The 20,583-nt window shown below is 41.9% G+C and overlaps 1 long non-coding RNA gene across 2 annotated transcripts in view; it reads left to right on the top strand.

The window, feature by feature from the left end:
• The window catches only part of LOC149859644 (uncharacterized), a 108,835-nt gene that overhangs the window by 38,789 nt on the left and 49,463 nt on the right, over positions 1-20,583 (top strand). For both annotated transcript variants that reach the window (XR_016443492.1, XR_016443491.1), the window contains exon 3: positions 4,771-4,895. This is a non-coding gene — a long non-coding RNA (uncharacterized LOC149859644). The remainder of the gene's footprint in view (positions 1-4,770; positions 4,896-20,583) is intronic.

Here is a 20,583-nt window from a genome sequence, read left to right on the forward strand (position 1 = left end):
ATGCAATTTTTTTTGCTACATTAGGAGCTAAGAGGCAAAGTTTGTGGATGTTAAGAAGCAAGCTTTCGCTCATCTCATTATGGAGTTAAATATTGCTGCATTAATTGAGTAAATTATTTGTTAAGAAGTGTACACTCAGCACTAATTATTCTTTGTTTCAGTTCAGTGCACAGAAAATGTATTCCACTGAATGGATCCATCCTTGCAACAGGTGTACATTTTGTTAGGTGTTTTCTTTCTGTCTCTGAAAAATTACAGTGTAAAATAATGCTTCAGTCCCCAAAAGCTCCTCTGAGCATTTTCTTCCCTTAAAGCCCTAGAAAGTGAACAACGCTTCCATCTGATCTACTAGTCATCAGAAAGTGGCCCCAAATATCTTCACCAGTCCAACGTCATTGTGTCCAAAGTGCTTTTACAATCTTATAAGTGAATACATAGCAGCTGCAGTGAACCACGTTCTACCAGGAAGGGATACAAAGTATGAGACAATAAAAGAACAAGATTTTTTTTCAAGTTAATGAATCACAGAAGATAGACGAAGAAAATGAATGTTAGAATTGTCTGTGGTGTTACTTTTAGGCATGTCTGGAAATTTAGCAATGATAAAAATATATTGGCTACCCACAATGAGGAGCACATAAAATAAAGTGGAGATGGCAAAGGATGAAAATGAACATAGGGGAGGAATGGATGACAAAGGAAATGATGATGCCTATTGTTATAGATTCATTTTGTTTGGTCCTCTCTTAAAATGTCTGTGTGTCTGTGGATGGTGTAATGAATGCTGGGCTGAAAGCTAGCAGTGGAAGCTTAAGCAAAAGAAGAGAGCTTTGAGGATGCATTACAGAAGAGGAAAACACTGTACATGATGTAATCGTGGCTATGCAATTATAAATCAAACAGTAGTTTCTCTTGTGGAGAACTGCACAATACACAAAGACTCAACAAGTAGGGGTCAAGGTTCAGCCTATGATCTGGTAGTAATGGTTGTAGTGTCATTAACTTTAGTGGCACTAGACTGGCTTATGCCAATTGAGGATCTGGCCCCAAATACCATTCAATTATTTCTAGCATGTGGGATGGGTCACTTGTTTTACTGCCTCCTGGTCACAAAAGTGATTGAACCAACCTGTGATGAAGTGCATTGAAGACTCTATGGTTGCAAAAATCATCCACTTTATTAGGAGGCTCAAATAAACTGTGCCTGATGTCCCTGGAATTAATAATATCAGAGTTAACGAAGAACTACAGACAGTCCCCAGGATAGGTGTAGAAAATGAGACGGAAAAAGCAGGGTGTGGTAAACTCATGGCTTCGGAGTCAAACCTATTCACATTACACTGTTGATTCCACCTGTTGTTTCTGTATCTTCTGAATCCCATCCCCCAAAGATGGCCCAAATGTAGAAACTTGCTCTTTTTGGTCAATGGGCAATATTTCAGTCCTGAGCTCTTGCACATCCTCCTTGTTATTCGTATTAATTTTGTGCTTTCACTTCTTGGTGGATTGTATAGCTGGTGAGAGAGAGCTGAGAGACAGATTTACACTTAGATTTATTAGGAAATTTATTTTCCTCCTGTGGGTTGACATCAATAGAGTTCTTTTCCATTCATTCCATCAGAAAATGCACCCTGAGAAAGTATGAAGTGGGTCCTGATTGCAGTTCTTAGTTCTTGCAGGTCACAACTCTATTGTTCTCAAACAATAAAGAAATATAAACAAAGCCTGCCTAGAAAGATTGTGAGTTATGACACTGCAAAGGATTATTTCAAAAGCAAAACAAGCCAGAAGAGACTCTTACCCAGGCTAACGCTTTAAAAATACTTAAGGTTAAATCCAGGCGTGGAGTGAGGCATGGATCTATTCAGCAGTTACGCCCGCTTCCCCCCAACAACCCCACTACCATGGGGTTTACCCCCATTAAATTTTTATCATGTAGCAAATATGTTTAATGATAGGTGAGAAATCACAAATAAATGTGCATATATGGAAAGTAATTAAGACTTTGATTGCTGTTATTGTCAATGTGGCTACTCACATGCTTAAAGTCAGTGTACGTTGGAGTATTTTGCTAACTGAGGACATAAAAGATACTGTGCATGGTGTGCTGTGACTCCTACTTACAATGCTAATCATAGTCATTTTATGTTGCTTTGCACTCCCCTCTGTCTGTCTGTGGCCATCTGTTGTTTCTCATCATAAGTTTACTCCCAGATCCTACAGACTTTTCTACATGTATGGCCCATTGCAGGTACTTGCTGTGTGTAAATTTAGTATACAAACATTATTGGAGGCTTGTGAGCAGGAACTGTGTTTTCATGTTTATGTGCTTAAAGTGCCTATCACAGTAGAACCTACATTGAGGCCTCCTGGGGAAAAAGCAACACAAACTAATCATGAGCAAATTAATAATGTGTTAGATCAAAGGGTTCAAAGGAAAGCCCCTTCTATTTGGGAAGATTCTGATTTATGGAATAAATTGGTTCAGTAAAATCACAAATAATTCCACTAAGATAATCTCTATAGTTAATTTAGTACTTGTACATTGTTGGTGTATACTTGCATATTTATGCAGGTTCTAGATCTAAAGATTTTTTGGTGGGTTTGTGTTACCAGTGCTTTCATTCACCTCTTTGAAAACAAAAAACCTCCTTATTCTTGGAGCTGTTTTGTGAATGCATTCTTTTTTCCTCCCACTTGGAGCTGCAGATCTCCTAAAAATCAGACTTGTTATATGAGCTGTTAAAGTTTTTAATTTTGGTTGCTTGTGCCCAGAGGAGAAGTAATCAGTTATTAAGCTAATCAGCCTTATGCTGTAGTACATCAGTTTGATGAGGTTAGTGTTAAAAATCTGGCTTGTGTAGGTATGCACAACATTCCTGTGCTGGTGAAATACAATGCTTTTCCATGAGAAGATCAACTTGTTAAGCAAATTTAATCCTCGGGGGTTAAGGCATCAGGGGCATAAAACTTTCTAGATATGAGACCTCCACCTCTATAATTATGGCCTGCAACTTTTATCAAATTGAGGGTTTGGGGGTTTTTTTTACAGTTAAGCAGGTGGTCAAAATGCTAAGCAATAACAATTTAGAAGTTGAGGATTTTCTGCTTTTATTATAATGCATCTATAATGAGCCTCTAAAAGGCTGTGTGCTGTGATTTAGGTATGCTACGATTAACTGACTCTCATTTGTTAATAATTATATAAAGGAAAAATTAAGTGAACACTGGATGGGTTCAAAAAAGATTGAATTCAAAAAGGTTCTTGAAAAAAGTTAGTTAATATGCAATGTCTGCTCAATAAATGTGCCAAGCATGTTGTTAAACAAAAAACAGGAAACCTGGATAGGACTGAAAAAAACCCTATGCTGACCAGAAAAATACTGCAGTTCAGGCTTCTTGCTCAGCAGAGCTGATGCCAAGTGAGTTGCTTGGGATTATGTTAGTTCTCACCCAGAATTTGTCCAGTGTTTTTCAAGAAAGTGGATGTCAGAGTTTCCACATGCCAAGTTTGTTCTGGTTGTGGGAAGGGGGGAAGGGAGAAAAAAGTTCAGGTTTATCAAGCTGAAGTTTGCATTCTGCGTCCTTAATCAGTCTGAAGCTAATTAGCAGCTTCCACACAATAAGGCCACAAGTCATTAATCATAGGAGATACGAGCAGTCAGCCCCCATGCACGACATTTCAAGAAAAGTTTTCTCCCTCTCTCTCTCTTTTTTGTGATGGGCCTTCAAAAGTCGCAAGGCTTGCCTTTCATGGTCAATAGTGTGTGAAGCATAAGCCATGTCTTGATGTGACAGACAAGGGACCACTGTTCAAGGACCCATTGGACTTTTTGTTTTCATGCTGTCCTCTAATAGAATGGAGTCAACCAATGACTTTATTTGCTTTGGGTTGAAGTATAGTTCAGCTGGGAATAAAAAAGTTTTAACAAGTATGATTTTTGTTAAAGGAAAGTTAAAGGTTTTTTTACAAAGCTTCTTAGTTCATTCTGTAAAAGTTACAATCCTTTCTTATGCTCAGCTAATGAGGAATGAAAGTCCTTTCACACGCCTAACACAGTTCAGTACAGTGTGTCTTTAAATCTAATTCTAACAGCCACAGACTAAACAGCATGAAAGCCCTGGAAAAATATAGTTTCTTGAAGTTATCAATCAGATTTCTTTCAAACAATTCTGAGTGATCATTTTACATACAAATCTTGTTCTCTTAGGTGATATTTAGGAATTAGATTAAGCCTTATGTTTTATTCTTTCCTGATCAATTTTAAGTCCTTCTTTCCCACCCTTAGTCATACTATTCAAGCATCCACCTTGACTGTTGCCTTCTGAAAAACATTCCCTGTGGAGGCAGCACTGCTTTCTTTATTTTGCTTCCTCCATTTGTATCGATATGGATGTTGGTATGAATGCTGCAATGTAGCTCACTGGTGATACTGCTTAGTCCTCATTTGAAGGCCTCAATGGAGGCATACACTTCTGTTGATGGCATCATGCTTCAGGGCTTGGAAGATAATTATGATGCCAGAAGCAGGATTAAAGTAGGAACAATCAGCAGAGGAGATGAATTTCTAAGTCTTGGAGATCTTATGCATGTGCCACGTCCTTCCTTTTTTTTTTTTTTTTTTTTGTCTGGGTGCATACAAAAGTGCTTGTTAGTAGACTGGGTGTTTCAGAGACCTCTCCGAAGCATCAGTGCCTACGCTGTCATTTTGTCTGGCATCAATTTTTGTTTTAAGTGAACTGATGGATTGTTGTTTTGTTTCTCCTCAGTCCTTCATCTGTTCTCTTCTCTACTGTGCTTTTCTGCATTGAGTACTGACCCAGCCACCTGTTCCCAAGAGAGATGCAAAGTTTGGAGAAGGCCACTGACGTTCAGTAGGCATAACTTCATTCAGGTAATCCTTACGTTTATCCTGTGACACAATAGCATAGAAAGCAACCAGGAGGCTACAACCTGTCCCCTCCTGTCCTTGGAAGCTGAAGCTCAGTCCCCACAGTGTATTCTAATGGGTGCTATTACACAGGTAAAAGTCAACCAACTGCTATATTAAAAAAACATAGCATGGATAAGCCCTATTCAGGACCACACAAATCATTTCTATCATTTCATGTCTGCTTTCTATAGGTTTTCAGAATTTGTATCTACAAACCATTTTTCCTGTAATTTAATCCCATTTTTTCTTTTTAAAATTGGCAAGAAATAATGTCAATGTTCTGTACTAATGTTAGAAGATACCTTAAAAGGCCTTATGTGTATGGTGGTGTGATGTGATGCTTAAAAGGTCTTTGGATTCTGAGGATGGAACGATCTGGTAGGAGTTTCATCCCAAGCCTTTCTTTCCTATGCTTGTTAAAAGAATTCAGGGATCATCCAGGACGGATGATGGCTATGGAGGTCTTGAGTAACCAGGACCTTATATGCTGGATAAAAAGAGAATGTCCTTAAGTCAGAACAAGGACGAGACTAGAGGTGACTCTGTCAGGACCTCAGACCATAAAGTTTTCTTGTTCGTGACTGGGAGGAATGGCTTTGTTTTGAGACCACATTTGTTCCTGAGGAAAAGCCAGGAAGATATACAGGCATGCAATAAGCACCATTTTTTCCATTAGCATTTTCTGTCTTCTCCTTTCTTCAGTTGCCCTGGCATGGCCTGTGAGCTAAATGTTCCAGGTCAAATCAAGCTTTCAAAATCGCACTGTCTGAGTGCACTTGAGAATTAGGCAGAATGAGTTCATGCCTCATCCCTAACAAAATGCCCCACATATAGACTTCTGCAATAAGCTCTATGAGTGTGGAAAGGGCCATTACACTGACACAACAGAAGGAATGTAATAATAGACATTTTAAAAAGTCCCCCCAGTACATCTTTAAACCAGAGACCATGACAACTCTGAGACAGTGGTTATGGTCTAGTGTGTTAACTCATACATTTCAATGAGGGGGTATTCTCTCTATCTCTTTCTTTCATGCTAGTGGAGTGGGGAAAGTTGACATGCATCCACAAAAAACTGTAAAGATTTGACTAAGCCTACACAAGCAAGGAAACAGAGTTATGATCAATACTTCATCACTTCTTCAGCTCATTACATTTTGGTTTTGTTACTGGTGTAGTCTCTAAGGGTGTGTGTATATGAAATGGAGGCCTTAAACCGAAGCAGTGGGTTTTAAAAAACACTTCAATTTAGGGCTGATTAAACCCCCCATGTCATGCACGTACCCTGCTGACATACATGCCTCTCTGGCAGGGAAGGGAAGACAAGCTCCTGGCAGGCAGAGCAGTCCTTGGGCTGTGAGGGCAGGGCTGGTACCTCCCTCCATGGTAGCTGTGGCCCCCCTGCCGCCCCTATGGCACCCATCCCAGGGGGCATTGCAGCTGCAGAGGGAAGCACTGAGCCTCCGCACAGCTCAGGCAGGCAGGCAGGCTCTGGGTGGGGAGGAGGATGGAGATCAGGCTCGCCACTTCTGCTGGGTGGAGCTGCTTTCCCAGGCTGCTGCCAGGCTGCCTGCAGGGCTTCCTGCCGAGCCACAGAGCTGCACAGAGCCCAGTTTTAGTTTGATAGGTGCAGCAAACTAAAACTTCTTGGAGGAGTTTTAGTTTGCTGCACCCCAAATCATTTAAGGGGCATTATGCTGCCGAATTTCCTACAGCGGCTGGAATTAATGTGCAATATGCTGTCAAGGCATGAAAACACCGACATCATTAAAGTGATGCAAAAGCATTCAGCCCGCTTTAAAGTGTTGTGCACGCATGGCTCTCATTTCATCTACACACGACCTTAAGATCACCACTATCTGGGGAGCTTTGAGTTATCTGGACATCAGATAGGTAATGCTTCAGCTTTAACTCTGAATCTCCCTGTTTTCCTTCAGTGTTACTGTAAAACTGTTCTTGGTGACTTATATGTATTAATGGCATTAATTAAACTATCAACAAAACTCAGTGGGAGAAAATGTGTCTTCTGAACTTGTTTCTTGAATAGGAGTAAATGCCTCATTAATCTTAAACATCAACCCAAGAACACAGTGTTTGTTAGATAGAATAATAAACGACTTTACAGGAAATACACAATAGCAGATGCTGGAATGCATCCATTCATTAGTCACTCTGCATAAATATGCCCTTATTTCCATGAAGAGACATTTAATGGAGGGCCAGTCTGACAAATGTGCACAAGTCTTCACTTGCCTATTGAGAAATAGAAGGGAGAAAATGTCATACAAATTTCTCAGCTATACACAAAGCATCACACAATGTATTATGTGTGTGTTTATCAGTTTCTTATTTTGCTTGCATCAGGCTGGAGAGCAGAGAGGGTAAAACTTCTAGGTGCTGGAGTCTGCTTTTCAAACCCAGTAAGGTGGTATAGTTATTTCTGTTCTTTGGCTATAAAGTACATCTTATAACTGTGTCATCTCAAAGTTAGAGATTCAGTGCAGACCTTCATGCTGATGAAGATTCAAACTCTGAGCCAGGGCCCATTAAAGTCAATGGAAAGATGTTGTTACTTTATATTTTGGAATGGTAGATGTTCATTATCATCAACATTTTGTGAAATAATAACAATGGATTGTTTCAATGAATTTAAAAAATATATTTTTCTCCTTTTTTCTCTTGCTCTTTCATTTATTTATATGTATTTTCATAAAATAACAAGTGGCAACCACCGAAACATGAAACGTCTTGAACAAATGCAATCAGTCAAAAGAAAAGTTCACTGAATAAATTTTACAATAGTTACCAAAAAAAAAAAAGACATCACAATGATTGGTTAGTTTCCCTGCTTTTATCTAAACATCACCACAAAAACAGCCTTCTTAAGAATGTTTGTCTTACAGGAATATTGGGGTTTGTATGGACAGTCTCTATCACTGGCAGCTGTATGCCTTGAGGAAGTTTGAATGGTTAATTTTTAGTTTAGAAAAAAAAAGACATATCAAGACTTTTCATAAAGCTTTAGGTGATGTACCCATTTGAATCTGGATTCCATTTGCATTTTGAGGGCAAATTTACCAGAGAGGGCAAACACATTCAATGCCTTAGGAAAATGTTCTGGTGTACCCTGAATCACTTGACTGCATTCTGTACCAGTACTATTGCCTTCCTGGGACAACCCTCTTTCCTCTCTAGATGGTAGGAAAAGATCACTGTTTAAAAATACTTACAGATAACTTATAACATCAGTGCATTCTTACCAGTCATAGGAATTATTGTATTTCCTTAATATACAATTGTTTTCCACTAAAAAAGTTAATCATGATATATTGCTAGTTGGCCTACCAAGTTGAACCAGGTAATATGAATGAATCTCTGAATGAAGATTTTTTTTTGAAAAATTGTCACGGAGATCTACTAACCACAGGAGTTACTACAGATGTGTAGATGAGGTGCTGGTTGGTGACCATCCCTAGCAGACATGGGAATATCTACCTTTTTTTGGATCTGCATCAGTAGATGCTGCAGAAAGTTGCTGAAGTGACTTGGAAGATAGCACTCTTTTTTTTTTTTTTTTTTTTTTCTAAGAAAAATTTTACACGCTACACACAACAAGTCTATTTATGTTCTGTTCCAGAACTGGGGCCCCTGGCTTGATACCAATAGACAAACATTGTGCATGAATAAAGGGCTCTGCTAAAAGACTAACACTTAAGGATGAAGGCCTGAACTTTCAAAAGTGACCAGAGATTTTGGATGCTGCAGGTTTAAGAGCTTGCTGTTTGCAAATGTTAAGCATCTGAAAAACCAGTCCCCTTTACAGAGTAAAAACATAGCCAGACACTTATAAAGATTTATACTAAGATTTAACTTATACCAGGCAATAGGACAAACTTTGCCTAATAAAAAGAAATGCAGGTCCAAGCCTGTGGCCATTTCCAATCAGTAAAGCTTCCCTGGTTATAAAGGTGTCCTATTATTTTTGCCGAATTCCATTCTCGGGTAACTGATATTTCGACTACTTACATTTCCAATGTGGCTTCAAGGGGGTAAGATGCTTCCAGTGCAGGTGATATGTAAGAAGCTGAGGAGATAGAAGTTTGTCCTTTAAACACCTTGCAATGTCCTGCATCTATGATGTCTATATTTGCATCACAAGAGTGGCTTGCATTTCTGTAATTGAGGCCCTTCGGTACTTTATTACTTTTGATTTAAGACCCAAATTTCCTGTCTCTCAAAACATCAGATAAAGACACATTTACTAAAATATGCACATATAAGACTGGTGCATATAAGAGCATTTTATTTATTTATTTTCTTTTAGCTCAAATATAAGAATCAGGTCCTTTTTAGGGAAATATAGGGTTTAAAGAGTGTGCCATATATTCAAAGAGTATCCTTTGTTCAGAGTCAAATTCTTCACTTAATTTACACCAGGTGCAATTCCTTTGAAGTCAGTCTGGTAAGCTCTGTGTTGATAAAATATAAAGTAATCTTTGAGATAAAAGTACATTACCATATCTACCACTGGTCTCCTCTGGTCCCCTACAGCTGGAGCCAGAAGTTTGCATGGAAAGGGAGGGTAAAATTAGGCTTTAAAAAGGAATATATGGTGGGAATCCTCCGGACTGCATCTGGAACAGTTTTGTCCAAACAAAAAATCCAAATCTGCTCTCGCTAAAGTCATGGAATTCCTTGAGAGCAGTATTAAGCCCCATTTATGGTCACACGTGGAGAGACATGTTCATACAACTGCTTAAAAAAATAACAGAAAATTCTAAAAAATCTCTTCCTCTTTAAGAATTTTTTCCCCAAGCAAGGGTAAGAACTATAATAATAGAACCAAAAAAAAGGCCAAGAATCCTACTGCCTCACAGCACAAGGAAAGGGTAGGTGGCAGAGTGGTTTGGGGCCGTTTTTGTACCTTCCAGATGCTAGGCTGCTCTAGGGGGTTGTGGTATAATTTAGAATAGCCCAAGGGATTCCCTCAACAGCCAGAATTGCTGAAGTGAAGCTCTTTCTCCTAGCAGCAAGTTCCCATACTACGGCTCTGTATGCCAGCTGCCTGTGCAGTCAGGGAATAGGAGCTGTAGTCTGGCTGTAGGTCTTTTAAGTAAGAGTGAACACACACATGGTACCATTGCAGTGAACTCTTCTAAGCTATGACAATCTCTCTCCAGCACTTGGTACCCTGAGAGATCTGCTCTGTGTTCATTTGTATGTATTCTTAAACTACATTCTTCAGGAACTAAGACTGCTGATTGGAATAGCTTTAAGCTAGCCTTGTGACAAAAAGGATGAAGTATATGTTTTTAGACTTGAAATTCCTTGGTTCCATGAGTGTAAAATCTTTGCAGCACAGATTGTAACTTCTTGCATGTTTACACGTCCCTTAGTGTGGACGTTAAGGAGCCTGGAAATAAAAGTAAATATTAGTAGAAGAGAAGGAAGAACTGGCAAAAAGTTACTTTCCTGAAAATAAGAAATGAGGCGTGGAAAGACAAAGTGGTGGGCAGATCTGGGAAATAATTTTCACAAAAAAATTAAATAAATAAAAGGATCAGTCCTAATGTTAAATGTTTCATACAAATTTGAAGGTCTTATTCTTTTTCATTGAATCCAATGGTAGTTTTACCACTGACTTCACTGAGACCAAGATTATATACTTTGCTAAAGCATAATGTACAGATCAAACTTGAAAGATTAAGAGCTCAATGTCTATGTCTTTCCTACATGAGCTTTTAGGAAAAGGCTGGAGCATAGATTGGCTTCAATTAAATATTTTGAAGTAAACACAAAGACTTCTCTGCCTTATAATCTCTGTCCAAGTAATCCGTCTTCCTAAGCATACACCAGTCAGAAAGAGTAAGTTTCAGGAATGGAGTTTTCATTGAACTATAAGGAGAAATCCTGGCTAGGGCAGGTTATCCATTTTCTGAGCAGGCTGGTCCAATGCAACAGGTTTTTCCACAGTAGCTAAAACATGAAAATAAACTTTGGTTCTCCCTCTTGTGGTTTAAAGAGGAGGGGTCAAACATAAGACCCATAGGACAAACCCAACGTGCAGAAGTGAGTCATCTGGCCTGCAGAGCAGTGGCCTTAAATCTCTGCTGTTGATTTGGCATTGCTTCAGAATCCAGGGAGTTAAGGCCACTTTCATCTTATGTCCCTATCCCCCCACACACACGCATCTTACCTGCTGCTGCAGTCAGGATTTTTAGTTACCCCTGGCAACTAAAATAAGTAGCAAGGAAAAAGAGTAAGGTGGGACAAGCAACAGTGACATTAACTTCCTAGGTTTTGGAGCTGCTCCAAAACAGCAGCTACAGCACCTGCAGAAAGTAACACTGCTGCTGCCACTGTCAGGTCGTCCAGCCTACAGATTTCATAGACATTATTTCATAGACATTAGGGCTGGAAGGGACCTCGGGAGATCATCGAGTCCAGCCCCCTGCCCAAAGGGCAGGAAGTCAGCTGGGGTCATAGGATCCCAGCAAGATAAGCATCCAATTTACTCTTGAAGGTGTTCAATGTAGGTGCTTGAACCACCTCCGCTGGCAGACTGTTCCAGACCTTGGGGGCTCGGACAGTAAAGAAATTCTTCCTTATGTCCAGCCTGAAACGGTCTTCCAGGAGTTTGTGACCGTTCGACCTCATCATCCCTTGGGGCGCTCTGGTAAACAAAGGTTCCCCCAGATCCTGGTGGTCACCCCTGATAAACTTATAGGTGGCCATCAGATCACCCCTGAGCCTGCGCTTTTCCAGGCTAAAGAGTCCCAGGTTCTCAGCCTGTCATCGTAAGATCTGTTTTCCTGACCTCTGATCATGCGCGTGGCTCTCCTCTGGACTCTCTCAAGCTTCTCCACATCCTTTTTGAATTGTGGAGCCCAAAACTGGACGCAGTACTCCAGCTGCGGCCTCACCAAGGCCGAGTACAAGGGGAGAATGATGTCCCGGGATTTGCTCGAAAGCAGAAAGCCTTGCAATCTGGATCTGGTCTGTAAAAAATACCCCACAGTCTGAATCTGGCCCATGGGAGCCAACGGGTTTGGCACCCTTGAAATAAAATAGATGTTGGAGCCGGATTAAATTTGGTTTCACTGCATTTCTGTAGATCAGAAATCAAAACCATAGAAGAGGCCAACTTCTGTATTGCTCTGTCCAGCCATGCCACCCATGGCAAACAGATATAAAACATGAGACAGGTTTAGTAGATTCTATGCTCATTGCCCCTTGGCAGTTATGATGACACAGGGTACAAGGGGAATGAAGCATCTATCTCTGTCCCTCTTTTTATTAGGTAACCTGGACCATCCCCACAGTTGCAGTGAAGGTATTTCTGTGCATGGAAACTTGATGACATTGGAGGATGGTTCCCTAAGAGAAAGAATGGTTGGAGAACAGTTCCCTAAGAGAGGGGAATAGCCTTCAGATATAAAATACTCACTTAATGAAGCCAAACACATTTAGCATTTATTGATTTGTTGATCATCTTCAGTACAAGTGTCAGCTGATCCTCAGAAGCCTGTCTGTGAAGTGATGAAATGAAAAGATGCATAATGGAACCATTTCCTTTCATCTTGTTTGTTAGTATGTAGTAGTAGATGAGGTCTGTGTATGGAGCCTAGGAACATCAAGGTGAATGCAGGCTCTGCACTATCCCCATTTACCTCTGAGTCACCTTCTGAGTGTGTAACTTAATGACTGACATACAAAAAACTAGACCTCTTGGTTCCAAAATGACACCTTTTATTAGACCAACTGGGAAGTCACAAGAAAATTGTCCTTTTCTGCACTTTCAGGGTCAAGTCCCTTCGTCAGGCTCTGGGAAAAGTATAGATGGTACAAGACGGTAAAAAGTCCCCATAGGTATGAAATAAACTTCATTTTTGCACAGAGGAAGCTGAAGATGGAAGGCTGTCCCTCTAGGTCCATGTATACCTCTATACTGTATGCTAAGATTCATGACTGAGATGAATTTCCAGGGTGTGTCTAGATGTATTCAGGGAAGTAATGATGATAGCAGAGGATTTCTAGCTTCTGCTTCAAGATCTCCACTGAAATGTTTTCATAGATTTCATAGGCATTAGGGCTAGAAGGAACCTTGGAAGATCATTGAGTCCAGTGCCCTGCCCCGGGGGCAGGAGGTCAGCTGGGGTCAAAGTATCCCAGAAAGATAAACATCCAAATGTCTCTTAAAGGAGTCCAGAGTAGGTGTTTGCAGCACCTCTGGAGGCAGTCTGTTCCAGGCCTTGGGGGCTCGGACAGTAAAGACGTTTTTCCTTATATCCAGCCTGAAACGGTCTTGGAGGAGTTTGTGACTATTGGACCTTGTCATACCATGGGGCACTCTGGAGAACAGGCATTCCCCCAGATCCTGATGTACACCCCTTATATACTTATAGGCAGCCACCAGGTCCCCCCTTAACCTGTGCTTCTCCAGGCTGAAGAGTCCTATAGCTCTCAGCCTCTCATCGTAAGGCCTGTTCTCCTGCCCTCTCATCATGAACGTAGCTCTCCTTTGGACTCTCTCAAGCTTTTCCACATCCTTTTTAAATTGTGGAGCCCAGAATTGGATGCAGTACTCCAGCTGCAGCCTCACCAAGGTCGAGTGCAGTCGGAGGATGACATCCTGGGATTTGCTTGAGAAGCATCTATGGATGCAAGCCAGAGTTTTGTTCACTTTACCAGCTGTGACATCATAGTACTGGCTCATATTCATCTTGTGGTCAGTCATGACCCCCAAGTCCCTTTTGACTGTGGTGCTAGCAAGTGTAGCACTGCAGAGCCTATAAGCATGCTGCAGGTTTTTCTTCCCAAGGTGGAGTACCTTGCATTTTTCAGTGTTGAACACCATCAGGTTTTCATTTGCCCATTTTCTGAGCCTGTCAGGGTCAGCCTGGATCACCATCCTGTCCCTGGGTATGGACGCTTTACCCCAAAGTTTGGTGTCATTGGCGAACTTGGCCAGTCCGCTTCTGATACCAATGTTCACATCATTAATGAAGATGTTAAAGAGTGTAGGCCCAAGGATGGCGTCTTGGGGCACCCCACTGGTCACGGTGCACCGTGATGATTGATTCCCATCAACTACCACTCTCTGGGTCTGACCTCAGAGCCAAATCCCCAGCCAGAGGACTGTGACATAGCTGAGGCCACAGTTGGCCAGTTTTTCTACAAGATGATCATGGGATACCAAGTCAAAAGCTTTTTTAGATCAAGATATATGATATCAATCTCTTTTTCCTTGTCTAGGTGATATGTCACCTGGTCATAGAAGGAGATGAGATTGGTGAGGCAAGACCTACCTGCAACAAACCAAAGCTGGCTATCCCTCAGGATGATACATGGCTTTAATCAAGTTATATGATAAGAAACAGGTAGTGAGCCATGTTAGCCCGAAGTCAGGCAGACAGCAGGGTAGATATGCATCTCATAGACTAACTAAATCAGAGATACGTTTCTGAAAGCCCCAGCACACTTCAGGTGCTGTCAGCATATATCTGATTTAGTTAGATACACAGTATCTGATTATGTGAGCTTGGGCTCACAAATACTTATGCTGACTAAGTGTATACAAATCTACCCTGCCTTCTGCCCAAATCATGTGATGCCAACATTTAAACCTACATAGAATCATAGTAAGGGTTGGAAGGAACCTCAGGAGGTCATCTAGTCTAACACCTGCTCAAAGCAGGACCATCCTCAACTAGATAATCCCAACCAAAGCTTTGTCTAGCCAGGTTTTGAAAACCTCCAAGGACAGAGCTTCCACTACCTCTCTGGGTAACCCATTCCAGTGTTTTACTACCTTCCTAGTGAGAACATTCTTCCTAATATCTAAAGTAAACTTCCCATGTTGCAACTTGAAACCGTTGCTTCTTGTTCTGTCATCTGCCACCAGTCTAGCTCCAACCTCCCTTCAGCTAGTTGAAGGCTGCTATTAAATCCCCTCAGTCTCCTCTCCTCTAGACTGAATAGGCCCAGTTCCCTTAGTCTTTCCTCATAAGTTATATCCCCTTGCCCCCTCACCATTTTTGTTGCCCTGTACTGAACTGTCTCCAAATTGTCCACATCCTTTCCATATTGGGGTGCCCAGAACTGAACACAGTACTCCAGGTGTGGCCTTACAGTGCCCAATAGAAGGGAATAATCACTCCCCTTGACCTACTGGCAACACACCTACCAATGCAGCCTAGTATGCCATTAGCCTTTTTGGCAACAAGGGCACACTGCTGGCTCATAATCAGCTTATTGTCCACAGAAACCCCCAGGTCCTTTTCTGCAGAGCTGCTGCCCAGCCAGTCCAACCCCAGCATGTACCAGTGCATGGGACTGTTCCATCCTACGTGCAGGACTTTGCACTTGTCCTTGTTGAACCTCATGAGATTTCTTTTGGCCCAGTCCTCCAACTTGTCTAGTCACCCTGAATCCTAGCCCTACCCTCCAGCATATCTACTACTCCCCACAGCTTGGTATCATCTGGAAACTTGCCAAGTGTGCACTGTATACCATCTTCCAGGTTGTTGATGAACATATTGAATGAAACCAAACCCTGGGGCACTCCACTTGATACCACCTCTTATCTGCAAACTTGATGAGGGTGCACTTTATGCTATCTTCCAGGTCATTGATGAAGACACTGAACAAAACCGGCCCCAGGATTGACCCCTGGGGCACTTGACTTCATACCAGTTGCCAACAAGACATCAAGCCATTGATTACTACTCTCTGAGCCAGTTTTATATCTACCTTACAGTCCATTCATCCATCCAGTCCATACTTCCTTAGCTTGCTTGGGAGAATGCTGTGGGAGACTGTATGAAAAGCCTTGCTAAAATAGAGGTCTCCCCACATCCACAGAGCCAGTCACCTCTCCATAGAAAGCAATCAGGTTGGTCAGGCATGACTTGCCCCTGGTGAATCCATGCTGACTCTTCCTAATCACCTTTTTCTCCTGCAAGTGCTTAGAAATGGATTCCTTGGGGATCTGCTCCATGAATTTTCCAGGGGCATGCACATGGATGTGGTACAGATTTATGTGCCTATTTTGCACATCCTTTTGGTATGCTATGTACACACACACAAATAACCAATAAGTACAGTTGTGCTTCAAATGATTGCGGTTGTAAGCACAGCCACAGGAATTGCACACACATTTGTTTATCTACATAGAGTTCTGGAAATCTGGCCTCATGCTTTTCTGAATTTGGATTTAGAAGGCACCCCTTCTCCACAGTAAGCTAACGGATTGTCTCTATTCTTTTGCTGAGACAGTTGGACAATTGTGAGGCTTCTTGAAGCACTGGTGGAATGGTGGAGCAGCTCTGCAGTGAAGGGAACAATAGCCCAACTCTACCTTTTGCTATGCAGCAGAATAACCATGGCCCTGCCATCATTGCTATTGCTAAGTGCCCCCCTTCCATCATGCTGTGGAAGTGCAAGAACTGACACTGTACATTGAACACACCTTCTTCCTAGGTGGGAAAGCCACACAGTGCTACAGACAAGTTAAGCCTTTTTTTGGCTTTTCAGCAAAGCGCATAAGAATGGGCCAAACTCTAAATCTGTAAATGTTCCTATGCCTGTTCAACAGCACATTTAAACATATTCTCTTCAGTTGATATAAACATGTGCTTAAGCGTTCTGCTGAACTGGGTCCTCCATTAGTACAGAAAGCCTGTCCCTGATTATAACTAGAAGCAAATGGTTCACCCACATGGTTAATGATGCTGCAGTTGTTACTGTGCATCCTTGCAGCTGTACATCAAATTGCAATTTTAATTAGAGTTTAATTATCTTTTCATTTATTTTCTCCAAGTAAATTTATACCTTGCTTGAAATTTTCTTGGGACTGTAAATTAAACTAGCATTAATAGCTTTATATTTGTCCTAATTTGTGTATCTGCCCTTATTTATCTGGTTTTTATTAGCCATAATGAAGTAAGTTTGGAGAAATCAGGCAACTAATCTATGTGTGAGGGAAAATAATGTTGGGCAATACCATTATAATAAACACAGACAGTTTCTGATTTATTGAATAGGAATAATTGTGCCGTATACATTGTTAGCAGGGTGATTTTTATACACAAAATTATGTTAATGCTAGTAAATTCCCCTGCATAGCAGGGAGAAAAGTCTGTATTTGACACTAGAAACAAAATTGTTCTAAAATGAACACACTTTCTTATTCAAGTATTGCTTATTAATGGGGCTGTGCAGACACATCGTCAACTTAATTTACAGTTCTTTAATGCTTTCCTTAATTATGACCATTCATCATGTTTGGAAAATTTTAACTGAAAAGTTTTTTCTCTCCTTTCCTGTAAGGTTGTAGAAGCTCAAGTTGCCCATAATCTGATTATTAAATGTAGTACTACTTGGTTTAATGTTTTGTCACAGACCATAACCAAGTAAATAGATGGGTATATCTCCTTCCACGCTAAGATATGTGTGCTTTAAAATGTACTTTAAAATTAGTTAAATCCCACATGATCCATGTTCAATAGAGAAATATTACTTACAGAATAAGAAATACCAGCAGGGAGAGACTAACTTGTTTTTCTTGATTTGTCCTTCTCCCCCTGCCCCACCTCCACCCCTCAAAAATTTTAAGTGCCCCAATTTTGGGGGTATCTGACTTGAGTGATCTTTAAGGAGACTGGTTATCACAGAATAGGTGCTCAGCTCCTTCTGAAAATCTTGCTTCCTCATAGTGCCTTCAGTTAAGCACCAAAAATATATTTCATCCCAAATCACTGCTTACTTTTGCCAATCTCTGTCTTAACAGCTTGCTCACTACACATTGAAGTTTCCTGCTTCAATTTATTTTTCTTTCTCATCTTATGTATAAGCTACACATCATCTCTTGCATTTAGGTCTAACAATAAGTGTGTCCAAGCCTTCTGACTCCTATCCCAGTCCCATAATAAAAATATATTTTTCCTCTCCTCCTATGCTGCCACTGATGTATTTTTCTCCTTCCCTTGCATTATTTTTTATTTGGAACTTTACTTGGATCATGTTGCTCAGCACAGCACTGCTTCTGGGCTCCAGAAATAAGTGTTGACTAGTGGGATGGGTTGGGATGGGATGTAACCCTCATTTGACAAGCAGCCACTGCAGAATTTTATTATGATGAAGGGCACTCCTCTGGAGATCTCTCTTGAGTTCATCTAGCAGCAGCCCACCAACACGAAAGCTTCCCTATCCCTCAGACCTGTACTGCCATTGCCCTCAGGAAGCTCATTGCTACCTGTTGCCAACCCTCTTTCCATGAGAAGATTAAATGCTAGGGCTGTTATGGAGATGTGCATTGCTATCAGGGAGGTACTGCCAGTGTGGGTTCTACACCTTACCAATGCCCAGGAGGTTTTTTATGACTCTGAGTGCTTGAGCATTTGAAACTGCATTCTGAAAATCGATGGAACCCATTTTCTTGTTTTTCTGCCAGGTTCATAAGTAGAGAGAAGTCCTCCATCTGTGGTCCAAGGTCTGGCTTATCACTGTGGCAGGAACAGTAACTCAGGGCAGTTTGGAAAGGTTCCTGATGCTAGAAACCTTAGGAAGTTGCACCTCTACTTTAATGAAGTAGCCAGCCAGCACTTTGGATGTTAATGCTGTTGCTCAGTGTGTGCTCTGCTACTCTGCCTGATTAAGCCTTTCATTCAACAACAGGATTTTAAACAGAACAGTTTAGGTGACAGTGAATTGCATGACTGGGAGACTGAAAAGCAACCAATTACCCTGACTGTCTACCTGTGCTAGAGTAATGCCTTCCTCACATTGTAGCTTTATGGTGAGTTGCACAATATATGTGAAATAAAGAAAAAGAGCCTCAGCGAGTTTTGAGAAAAGGAAGTTCAGAGAATTTCAGGGCATGTCTACACAAAATCAATTTTCAGTGGTGTTCTGTGCATACTTCCCCCTAAGACATACCTTTACGGCATTTCTGGTGAGCTTCCTCTGTAGGCGGTCCTAACAATGGAGGATGTGTTACTAAAACACATGATCAGGAAGCAGAGAAAGTGCCTATTTTGGAAGGCTATGATATAGGAAAACAAGATTGTATACATGTGGTATATCAAAGTGATCCTACCAACTCTTTGTGGGTGTAGCTACTAGTGTAGGAATGAGTAAGAAAGCAGCTTTGTCTGGTAATTGTTAGAGTTGTGTGGCAAACTTACCGATACAGCCCAGCATGTCCAGGCTCAGAGAATCCTCTGAGCTTGGCTCTTTGTGTTTGGTGGAGCCCGTCCACCAGTCAGGTAACTGTTGAGAGGGGCTCTGCCATGCCCCTGCTCAGGGCAAAGAGGGAAAAAAAAGAAGTTCGAGACTGCACTTGGCTGATCCAACAGCACTTTGGGGGCAGAATCTCCCAAAGAAAATAAAAGGAGCTGCATGCCCAGACGCATCAGGGATGGAAAAGTGGGGCTTAGAAGAGCTGAGGAGAGCTGCTCAGCAAGACAAAGCAGTAGCCTGGAAAAGCCCCTGAAGACTTCCATCGGCAGGGAGCAGCAGACAGCTCCAGTGGCCAGGCTTTTGGTGCACAGCGTCCAGACCCTGGAAGCTGCATGAGGCAGCTTGTATCTGTAACCCCTGCCATGTGGCCAGGGACACAGTGCACAGGCCAGTGCATGAAGCAGAATCCTTGGAGCTGCTCAGGTTGCTCAGGTCCCCAACCCCCAGCACAAGGCCAGGAGCTCGGTGCAGGAGGGTGAGAGACCGTGGGAGCCACTTGAGGCAGCTCAGGTCTATAGCTGTTGGCACTGGGTGAGCAGCTCAGTGCAGACAACACTGCACAGAGGGTCTGGGAGCGGACTGAGCCCCAGTGCTGCACGAGGCAGTCTGAGCCTCCAACCCATAGCAAAAGGTTGAGTCCAGGGAACCAGACAGTGCTCGGGCTACTGAGCCAGTGGGCAGGGCCAAGCCACAGGCCCCAGAAGCCCTGCATAGTGAAGCCCCATTCTGGGGGGGTGGCAACCCCACAGCCCACCACGGGCAAGGGAGCAGCTCAGTGCAGAAGACCAGGGCCATCCTCCAGGCCTGGGAGCCATGAGTTGCCAGGCAAAAGGATTCCCACAGAGGAGGGGGGTCCCCCCCTTGGTTAGTTAAGGGCTCCTGAAAGTGGAGACCCCACTGGGAGGGTCCCCTTGAAGTTACTGGCTTCTCTGAAGAGTTTGGGAAACAGCCCAAGGGGCATTGGGGTTTTTCTTTGGGATTAAGTCTATCTTTGAGGTTCTTGCACTGGACATAGTGTGATGTCACTCCTTATATTTTGTGAACACTCATATTTGTAAATTAATAGATGAGTAGAATCATGAATTTATAACTCTGAGTAGGGCTCTGCTGAGACCCCCTTTTGCTTGTTGTTTGTTCGCATTTATTTGTGACTTCTTTATTGTTCACCTATACTTACCTATAGTTTATCTGTTGATTATCTATGTTTATTTGGGGTTTACCTGTTTCAGATCAGATACTTACCTGTGATTTACATGTATCTGAAGCCCTGGTATAAGGTTTTATAGCATTAACCCAGAGGGTATTTGTGGTGGTGACACGTCCCCACAGTGTTTCAAAGGGGCGGAGGTCCCAAAACCCCAAAATAGACCCCTCACAGGGAAAACTTACCTCCTGCCAGCCCAGCAGT

Source organism: Crocodylus siamensis, chromosome 7, assembly GCF_052110815.1.
Source record: "Crocodylus siamensis isolate JL-2025a chromosome 7, ASM5211081v1, whole genome shotgun sequence".
Classification (NCBI taxonomy): domain Eukaryota; kingdom Metazoa; phylum Chordata; order Crocodylia; family Crocodylidae; genus Crocodylus; species Crocodylus siamensis.